The following is an 11,090-nucleotide window of genomic DNA, read 5'->3' on the forward strand; positions in this document are numbered from 1 at the left end:
TCTCTCTCCAAATTTCTATAGTGTTTCGATTTTAAAACTGATAGGGGCACTTATTACAGACTCATATATATTTATTTATTGCCAGCCTTGTTCTAGAGATGATGTAAGGTGGCTCTGCCTTATACTATAGTGTGAATTCTTCAAGAGAAAAGTAATATGATCTGCTCAGTCTAGCATTTGAGCTAGAAAGGTATGTAACAAGTATTTGCTGAATGAACACAATCTGCTTAGGACAAAGAACAAAAGTTCTACCATTTCTACTTTTTAACCAAGGCACCTACATGATTACAACATTGCATGAAGCTTGCTTATGTGGCTATGGAGCCATTTTCTGTTTCCTAATTCTCTACAAGTCCCACCACCCAAAGTAATGGGGACAACCTCAGCGTCCTTACAACCTAGAAGAGCCTGATACCAACACAGTATCTCTACCAATGTCACCTTGAACACTTCATATAGCTCAAAAAAACATTTTATGTAACAAGGCTAATAACATTATTTCAGCACTTAGTGCACAGTCATACTACTTTGATGATCTGATTAAACGAAAATTTATTTTTATATTTTATGTCAAGAACTATGTGTAAGTCCTTTACATAAACTATTTTATTGAATCTGGCTAAACCAGAATTCCCTTTTTATTTTTAAAGATTTTATTTATTTATTTGAGAGAAAGAGAGAGCATGAGAAAGCACGAGCAGGGGGAGGGACAGGAGGATCAGACTCTCTGCTGAGCAGGGAGCCCAACGCGGGGCTTGATCCCAGGAGCCTGGGATCATGACCTGAGCCAAAGGCAAATGCTTAACGACTGAGCCACCCAGGTGCGCCTGCATGTATCTTTTTGAGTTAGTGTTTTCTTTGAATAAGTCCCCAGAAATGGAATTGCTGGATCATACGGTAATTCTATTTTTATTTTTTTTTAAGATTTGAGAGAGAGAATCCTCAAGCAGACTCCCCTGCTGAGCATGGAGCCCTACATGGGGCTCTATCCCAGGACCCTGAGCAGACCACTCAACCAACTGAGCCACCCAGGTGCCTCCTAATTTTATTTTTTTGAGGAATCTCCACAGTGGCTGTACCAATTAACATTCCCACCAGTAGTGCACAGGGCTCTTGTTTCTCCATATCCTAGCCAGAATTAGTTATATCTTGTCTTTTTGGTAATAGCCATTCTAATAGGTGTTACAGCTCAGTGTGGTTTTGATTTGCATTTTTCTGATGATGAGTGATATTAAACATCTTTTCATGTACCTGTTGGGCATCTGTATGTCTTTGGAAAAATGTTCAGATCCTCCACCCACTTTTTTTCCCCAGATTGTTTATTTTGCTATCAAGTTGTAGGAGTTCTTTAAAAAATATATCCAGAATATATAAAGATTTTATTTATTTGTCAGAGAGAGAGACAGTTCAAGCAGGGGGAGTGGCAGGCATAGGGAGAAGCAGGCTCCCCACTGAGCAAGGAGCCCGATGTGGGACTTGATCCCAGGACGCTGGGATCATGACCTGAGCCAAAGGCAGACGCTTAACAGAGTCACCCAGGCATCCCTCTTTATATATTCTGGATATTAACCCTTTATCAGATATATGATTTGCAAATATTTTCTCCCATTCAGTAGGCTGCCTTTTCATTTTATTGATGGTTTCCTTTGACTGTACAGAAGCTTTTTAGTTTGATGTAGTCCTACTTGTTTATTTTTGCTTTTGTTGCCTTTGCTTTTGGTGTCAAATCCAAAAAATCATTGCCAGAACTGACGTCAAAGAGCTTACCACCTATATTTATTGTTTGAGCTCTTACATTCAGTCCTTAATCCATTTTGAATTAATTTTTGTGCATTTGCACGTCGCTGTCTGGTTTTCCAACAATAAAATTTATCTTTAAACATTTATGTATGCATGTATGTATTTAAAGATTTTATTTTTAAGTAACCTCTACACCCAATATGGGGCTTGAACTCACAACTCTGAGATCAAGAGTTGTGTGTTCTACCAACTGAGCCAGCCAGGCACCCCTAAACATATATATATTTTTAAAGGTTTGAGAGATCGCGTGCGCGCACACACACACACACACGTGCACACACGCAAGCGATGGGGGTGGGGGGGTGGAGGGACAGAGGGAGACGGGGAGAGAGAATCACAAGCAGACTCCCCGCTGAGCATGGAGCCAGGAGCCAGATGGGGTGCTCAACCCCATGACCCCAAGATCATGACCAGAGCCAAAATCGAGTCAGATGCTTAACCAACTGAGTCACCCAGGCACTCCCCCAAATATATATATATGTGTGTGTGTGTGTGTGTATATATATATATATATTTTTTTTTTTAAGATTTTATTTATTTGAGAGAGAGAGGGCGTGAGCAGGGGGAAGAACAGAGGGAGAGAAAGCCAACTGAGCACCAAGCTTGAGGCACGGCTCGATCTCACACCCCAGAGATCATGACCTAAGCTGAAATCAAAAGCCCAATGCTCAAACGACTCAGCCACCCAGGCACCCCTAAACAAATATTTTGAAAATATCTTTTTATAAAAATATTGTTTAACTCAGAATCTGAACAAGTTCCACACATTTGGTTATGTCTCTTAAGTCTTTTATCTTACACAGCAGTACCCCATCCTTCCTTTTTTTCCTTTCTATTCCTTGATTTGTTGCATAAACCAAGTATGTTCCAAGTATGAGACATACTAAAACAAAACAAAACACTGTCCATTTGAAATTCAATTTTAACTAGTGTCCTGTTTTGTTTTGGCCTAATCTTTTAACCCTATATTAGAATCAAGTTCCACATTTCCACGTTTCAGGCAAAAATACTTCACAGGTGCTACCATGTGCTTTAAAATACATCACCTGGGCGCCTGGGTGGCTCAGCCGTTACATGTCTGCCTTCGGCTCAGGTCGTAATCCCAGGGTCCTGTGATCGAGCCGCGCATCAGGCTCCCTGTTCAGTGGAAAGCCTGCTTCTCCCTCTCCCATTCCCCCTGCTGTGTTCCCTCTCTCACTGTGTCTTTCTCTGTCAAATAAATAAATAAAATCTTTAAAATACATCACCCTAGGGGCGCCTGGGTGGCTCAGATGGTTAAGCGTCTGCCTTCGGCTCAGGTCATGATCCCAGGGTCCTGGGATCGAGCCCCGCGTCGAGCTCCCTGCTTGGCGGGGAGCCTGCTTCTCCCTCTCCCTCTACTGTTCCCCCTGCTTGTGCTCTCTCACTCTCTGTATCAAATAAATAAATAAAATCTTTAAAAAATAAATAAATAAATAAATAAAATAAAATAAAATACATCACCCTAGGGGCGCCTGGGTGGCTCAGTTGGTTGAGCGACTGCCTTCGGCTCAGGTCATGATCCTGGAGTCCCGGGATCGAGTCCCGCATCGGGCTACCTGCTCAGCAGGGAGTCTGCTTCTCCCTCTCCCGCTCCCCCCTCTGGTGCTCTTTCTCTCTCTCACTCTCTCTCTCAAATAAATAAATAAAATCTTAAAAAAAATAAAAAATAAAAAATAAAATAAAATAAAATACATCACCCTAGGGGCGCCTGGGTGGCTCAGTCATTAAGGGTCTGCCTTCGGCTCAGGTCATGAACCCAGTGTCCTGGATTGAGCCCCGCAGAGGGCTCCCTGCTCCGTGGGAAGCCTGCTTCTCCCTCTCGCACTCCCCCTGCTTGTGTTCCCTCTCTCGCTGTGTCTCTGTCAAATAAATAAAATCTTAAAAAAATTTTTCTTTAAAAAAAAATAAAATAGGGCGCCTGGGTGGCTCAGTTGGTTAAGCGACTGCCTTTGGCTCAGGTCATGATCCTGGAGTCCCGGGATCGAGTCCCGCATCGGGCTCCCTGCTCGGCGGGGAGTCTGCTTCGTCCTCTGACCCTATCCCCTCTCATGTGTTCTCTCTCTCTCATTCTCTCTCTCTCAAATAAATAAATAAAATCTAAAAAAAAAAAAAAATACATCACCCTCACATCAGAATATATGCAAATGTCTGCTAGAATTGCAGCCTGATTCCTTCATTGTAAAGTTCTCTCATCAGCCATTAATCCAACGGTTTCATCCAGTGATGACTGCTACCTGCCTCAATTATTTCATGAAGGGCTGCAAAATGGTGATTTTCTGAATATATCATTATTGGTGGAATTTTCCTGTAAAGAAAAACTTTTTGTCAACAACTAGAGCTACTTGATTATCCAAAGTAGAGTTTGTACATGAATGCAGGAGTGGTATCTAATGAGTTCCTTTAGGATTTGGATTTTGTTTTGGGGGGGGAGTAGGGTGCTTTTTAAAAATTCACTATTAACTCATGGTTTTGTTTTGTTTTGCTGTTTTTAAAATATATATTCTACGTGTTTCAATTAGCTTAGTCTTTGACAGCTTCATCTTTCATATTTCCTGACCAAAACCTAAAATGAGCTTTCCGCCAAGAAACACTCCTCTGTCTTAGAAGTAGCTGCCACTGTCCCACATCCAGCTAAAGATTATGCATTCCCAGCAAGTCTTAAGCACAGAGGGCCTGAGCATTAGGGAAAGAAGGAGATCAGGAATAGCTCTATACAGCCACAACTAATCCAGAATGGTCACTACTTACTTCATATTTGAGTTACTGGATATTCTCTCTAGATCAATTTTCAACTTCAGTGTCAACTCCAATCAATTAGTTTTGGCTTCTGGAAGTATTTATTAAGAAGGATTTTGAGCATTTTTAACCATTAATAGAATACAGGATGAGAATTGGGGTATTGTCAAATCATTTCCATTTTGTTTCTTGTGCTCCTCATATATTGGGAGTTAAAAATTTACCACTGACACCTTTGTCACACTGTGATAAAATGATGTAAATAGACTTCCACAACATAAAGGTGATAGGATACAATATCCACTAAGAAGCAAAACTATCAGACAAATAAATGGTATTAGATCAAAATTTTTAGTAAATTAAGTATTTCAAATATTTTAAGAAATTTGACCTCAAATGTCCTCTACCGCTATTAGTTCATAACATTTCAGATAAACATGACAAATGGATAAAGGAAGAGTTAGAGGGGCGCCTGGGTGGCTCAGTCGTTAAGCGTCTGCCTTCGGCTCAGGTCATGATCCCAGTGTCCTGGATTAAGCCCCGCATAAGGCTCCCTGCTCCGTGGGAAGCCTGCTTCTCCCTCTCCCACTCCCTCTGCTTGTGTTTCCTCTCTCACTGTGTCTCTGTCAAATAAATAAATAAAATCTTAAAAAAAAAAAAAAAGGAAGAGTTAGAGATCAAGGCTGACGGCTGTTGATTTTGTTTAGTGTTTGAGCATTCCTACTACATTAACTACAGAGCAAAGTGGGTAAATACATATTTATACAAATACACAAGTACATATCTGCGCTTTTTCCCCTCCTATACCCATGGTAAATAATCCAAATCTATTCAGTGTTTTTTCTTATTAAGCCCTTATTAAAAGTTGGAATCCCCTTTTTGGGGTGTGTGTACACAGTAGTGTACAATTCCATGAATTTTGACAGTTGTATATACCTGTGAAATGACCACAATTAGAATATAGAACATTTTCATTACTTTCAAAAGATTCCTCATGCCTCTTTGCATTCCATTCTTCTCTCTGCCCCTGGCCCTGGGCAACCACTGATCTGCTTTCTGTCATTATTTATTAGTTTGTATTTTCTAGAATTTTATATAAATGGGATTATATAATATAGTCTCTTTTGTATCTGGCTTCTTTCATTTAACATAATGATTTTGAGATTTATCTGTGATACACATCTCACTCCCTCATTTTCCTTAGAAGGAGAAAAACTGGATGAATCAATGAGTGGCCCAACGTAACATAGCTCTCAAGTAAGTTCTAAGATTGGAACTTAAGTCTTTTCATGGCCAGTCCCATGTTCCTTCCGCTATTCCAGCTGCCTCCTTCACAAGTAGGGGCAAAGACAGCCACATTGCCATCCCCCTGCCACGACAGACCTACTGTCTACGCTGCTCAGCGGGCCAGGAGCCTCCTGCATCTGTGCTGCAGCAGGGAATGCCTCCCACCTGCCATCACCAAGAAAATTCCCTGCACATCAGTGAAATCCAAATGGGGCCAGATGGGCAGGGTTTTGTGTGTGTGTGTGTGGGGGGGTGTGTTAATATTTATTTTATTTATTTGAGAGAGAAGAGAGCGCATGCGAGTGGGGGGTGGGGGTGGGGGAAGAGAGAGAGGAAAAGGGAGATAATCTCCAGCAAACTTCCCGCTGAGTGAGGAGCCTGATATAAGGGCTCGATCCCATGACCCTGAGATCATGACCTAGCCAAAATCAAGAGTTGGATGCTCAACCAACTGAGCCGCCCAGGCGCTCTGATGGGCAGATTTTTATACATAGGGCCCACTCACATTCAATGCCACAAGTATGCAGAGTTCTCTTTTGTGACACCCAGAATCTACTAGGTCTCAGCTGTCGCGTTAACAATCAGAAATTACTCTTGGAAGAAATCCAATTGGCAGAAATTCAAACTTTCTTATCCTGGTGTTAGAGAAAATCAACTGGAAGGAATATATGCAACTTTATACACAATTAAGGAAGTTTATTCACATTCCAGGATGTGGATAAGATCCAACTATTTCACATGCTCTCTCAAACTCTCCATTCACCTAAAAAATGTAACTTTATCCATTTAAATTGGCTGAAACTGAACTTGGAATCAGATTAACTCTCAGTCATCTAGCTGTGTAAACTTGGGCAAAGTCAGTTTCTCTGAGTTTAATTTCCCCTCTCAAAGGATGCAGTAAGAAATTTATGTAAAACTAATTTGAAAACTGTAAAGTACTCCATAAGGATGGCGACATGCTCTTATTCAGCACTGATCACTGTGCCTGGCATGTAGGAAGTGCTGGCTGCCTGACTAGATACAAATAGATGCACCATATGAAGACTTTTAACATCGTTAAAAGATAGTTTCTATTATTTGGTGAAAAGTTGAATATACAACAGAATCAAAAAGTAAGGGACTAGAGATACTAAAGTAGATATACTTGCAAAATATACTAATTAATAGTAATAGTATGTGTAGGCTTCTATTAACTTCAAACTATTTCATCAATGACAATTGTACAAGTACTTTTCTCTTTCATTGGCATAGTTAACATAAATGATTACATATATAATGTGGAGATATTAGATGATGCTATATATTAAAAGGCTAACACTTGATACAAATATAAGTCATGTGTATGTGTGGTCTTATTTGATTTTTCTTTTAATCAACTTTACTTACATATAATAAACTAGACCCACATCAGGAGTAGAGTTCTACGAGTTTTGACAAAATACAATCAAGATAGTCCCATCAGTCACTTCTAAAATTTCCTAACACACTCTTGGCTATCAATCCTCTCTACCCTGGGCCCAAGGTAATCACTGACCTGCTTTCTGTCACTATAGAGGAGTTATATTTTCTAGAATTTCACATTAAATAAAATCATATAGTGTCATTGTTATTTTAAATCCATGTAACATATAGAGAAAAGAGATTTTCAACTGTGTGATTTTTCTTTCTTAGGCCTTTGGAAAAAAGTTAAAATGATATCAGTTTTCATAACTTTTTTCACTGACCTAGATGACATCTGCTAATAAAGGAAGACTATTTTTTTTTTTTTTTTTTAGATTTTATTTATTTGACAGAGAGAGATACAGCGAGAGAGGGAACACAGCAGCGGGAGTGGGAGAGGGAGAAGCAGGCTTCCCGCGGAGCAGGGAGCCTGATGCGGGGCTCGATCCCAGGACCTGGAATCATGACCTAAGCCGAAGGCAGACGCTTAACGACTGAGCCACCCAGGCACCCCGAGGAAGACATTTCTTAAATCAGTCTAATTTTTTTAAGTCAACCTGAGAAAAACAAGGAGTTGGTGAAACAAATACACATATAGTGTCAATGACTTGGAAAAAATATTCCTTATAAAAATTGTTTGAAGCAATCCCATGGGTAAATTGGATCTCTATCTATCTCTATCTATCTCTATCTATCAATAGATAGAGATAGATAGATATTTTTTTTAAAGATTTTATTTGAGGGGCACCTGGGTAGCTCAGTTGTTAAGCATCTGCCTTCGGCTCAGGTCATGATCTCAGGGTCCTGGGATCGAGCACCGCATCAGGCTCCCCGCTGAGCGGGGAGCCTGCTTCTCCCTCTCCCTGCTGCTCCCCCTAATTGTGCTCACTCTCTGTCAAATAAATAAATAAAATCTTCAAAAAAATTATTTTATTTGAGAGAGAGCACAAGCAGTGGGGAGGGGCAGGGGCAGAAGGAAAAGCAGACTCCCCGCTGATCAGGGAGCCCCATGAGGAGCTCCATCCCAGAACCTTGGGATCACGACCTGAGCCAGAGGCAGCCGCTTAACCAACTGAGGCACCCAGGAGCCCTGGATATATTTAAATTTTTATTTTGGGGGGGCCAAGAGGCGTATGGACAGAGGGAAAGGGTGAGAGAGAATCCCAAGCAGGCTCTACACCCAGCACAAAACCCACAGCAGGGCTTGATCTCACGACGCATGAGATCATGACCTGAGCTGAAATCAAGATCTCACGACCCCAGGATCACGACCTGAGCCAAAGCAGCCGCTTAACTGACTGAGCCACCCAGGCACCCCAGTAAATAGGCTATTTTTGCTAAAAGAGTTCTGTCTTCTACGTCAAGAGGGAGACAACTGAGTAACTAACATGAACCCAGTGGCAGGTATTAGTATTTCAAAAAACCTGAAGAAAATATCAGAATCCACTGTTATCTTCACAATTCTATAAGCAGACTATTCAATACGTCTAATAAAAGTTTCTGATTGCTATAAAAAAGTAGAAAATCTAAACCTAAGGTCTATATATTCCTTGCTAATCAGAAAAACTGGGGGAAAATGGCCCAAGTTCAAAAGCACCCAAGTTATTTTTAGTTTCCCAAATTCATGTGACATCACATATACTTGAATTATCAAAGAGGGAATAGGAAAAAAGGGTCAATAAATCCCTCCAGGACATCATTAAATTCTAACAACTTTATTGAGATATAATTCACATACCATAAAACTCACCCATTTAAAGTATACAATTCAATAGTTTTTAGTATATTCAGAATTGTGCAACCATCACCACAATCCAATTTTAGAACATTTTAATCACTCCAAAAGAAACTTCTACCATTAAACTTTAGATATTACATTAACACCTAAAAGGGAAAAGCTCTTCCCCTAAAGCTTTCACTTCTATAATTATCAAAACCAAAGTTAACCATGGAAGAAACTGAGAAAATGTACTGAAATTTTCTGTAGAAATTTGAGCTGCGGGGGTACCTGGCTGGCTGTCAGTAGAGCCAGACTCTCAATCTCAGGGTCGTGAGTTAAAGCCCAAGTTGGGCATGAAGTCTACTTTATAAAAAGATGCACATGCTGAACACTCAGACTCTTCAAGCAGAGAATGAAAATCTCAAGAGCTTTACTTGAGTAAATTAGAAAGGCATAACAAACATGTTCTAAGTGGGTGTGATGGCTATAGTTTTTAAAAAGTAATTCAAGGGGTGCCTGGTTGGCTCAGTCAGTAGAGCATGTGACTCTTGATCTTGGGGTTGTAAGTTCAAGCCCCACTTTGGGTGTAGAGATTACTTTAAAAAAAAAGGGGGGGGGGTAGGGGCACCGGGGTGGCTCAATCGGTTAAGTGTCTGCATTTGGCTCAGGTTATTATCTTAGGGTCCTGGGATGGAGCCCCGTTCTCAGACTCTCTGCTCAGCAGGGAGTCTGCTTCTCCCTCTCCCCTCGCCACCCCCTGCCCCCGCTCCTGCTCTCTCTAATATTTTAAAAAACTAAAAATAAATAAAAATTTAAAAAGAGTAATTCAATATTAGCTTAATAACGGATAAACCATTTTATTCAGATGTTTAGGAACTGTATTCTTATTTATTTTTAAAAAATTTTATTTGACAGAGCAAGAGAGTACAAGCAGGAGAAGCGGCAGAGGGAGAGGGAGAAGCAAGCTCCCTGGTAAGGGTGAGCAGGGAGCCCAAGGTGGGGCTCAATCCCAGGACCCCGGGATCATGACCTGAGCCGAAGGCAAACGCTTAACCGACTGAGTCACCCAGGCGCCCCTCCTTATATATCGTACATAAAATAAATTTGTCTGTTTAGAAAAAGAAAAAAGAGCCTGACTCACTTGTACATGGACTTCAGGGTATTAAATAATCTTTCTGTTATTTTGATAATGGTTAATTGATTCCTCTTTAAAGGGTATTTATTTATATTATAAAAAATACAGTGAAGAGGAAAGTAAAATGTGGTTTTGGGTAGTTTTTATAGTAGCTGAAAACCTGCATGTGTTCATAATCTTTTTAAAAGAAAAATATTCAAATTGATTACAGAAAAATTCATGTTCCCAAATTAAAAAAAATTCTCTCCATTCAACAATAAAATTTCAAATTATTTTCTAAAATATTTTATTTATTTATTTGCGAGAGTACGAGAGTGAGAGAGAGCACGGGCGGTGGGGGAGGCAGAGGGCGAGGAAGAAGCAGTCTCCCTGCTGAGCACGGAGCCACACGCAGGACTCGATCCCACCACCGTGAAATCGTGACTTGAGCCGAAGGCAGACACTCAACTGACTGAGCCACCCAGGCACCTCAAAATTTCAAATTATTTATGCTAAGCAACTCCTGAAACAACTAAGAGTTCATAAATGCCAGAATTATCCAGATCATTTGTGAGGAAATTAAAAAAACACAGCCACACAGTAGACAGAACTTAAATGTAACTAATCCTATACAGAACCTGACAAATAACAACTTACAAAGTTCTTTAAATGACCATTAAGTTTTGGGGCACCTGGGTGGCTCAATCAGTTGAGCGTCTGCCTTCGGCTCAGGTCATGATCCCAGGGTCCTGGGATCGAGTCCCATATCAGGCTCCCTGCTCAGTGGGGAGTCTGCTTCTCCCTCTCTGTTCTCTCTCATGTTCTCTCTCAATTGGAAAAAAAAAAAAAATCTTTAAATGACCATTAAATTTTAAGTAAATATTTCTGTATGGAAAAGCTTTTTTTTTTTTAAAGATTTTATTTATTTATTTGACAGAGACAGAGACAGCGAGAGAGGGAACACAAGCAGGG

General features: G+C 40.4%; 1 protein-coding gene across 1 annotated transcript in view; it reads right to left on the bottom strand.

Annotated features, from left to right (window-relative positions):
* KIF24 (kinesin family member 24) overlaps window positions 1–4,635 on the bottom strand; it is a 60,256-nt gene extending 55,621 nt beyond the window's left edge. Inside the window, exon 1 of the mRNA XM_081803075.1 lies at window positions 4,570–4,635. The gene's annotated coding sequence lies outside the window, so the exon portion shown is untranslated. The remainder of the gene's footprint in view (window positions 1–4,569) is intronic.
* Between the last annotated feature and the right edge of the window lie 6,455 nt (window positions 4,636–11,090).

The sequence above is a fragment of the Leptonychotes weddellii genome, chromosome 14, assembly GCF_054177405.1.
Source record: "Leptonychotes weddellii isolate Sample4059 chromosome 14, ASM5417740v2, whole genome shotgun sequence".
Classification (NCBI taxonomy): Eukaryota; Metazoa; Chordata; class Mammalia; order Carnivora; family Phocidae; genus Leptonychotes; species Leptonychotes weddellii.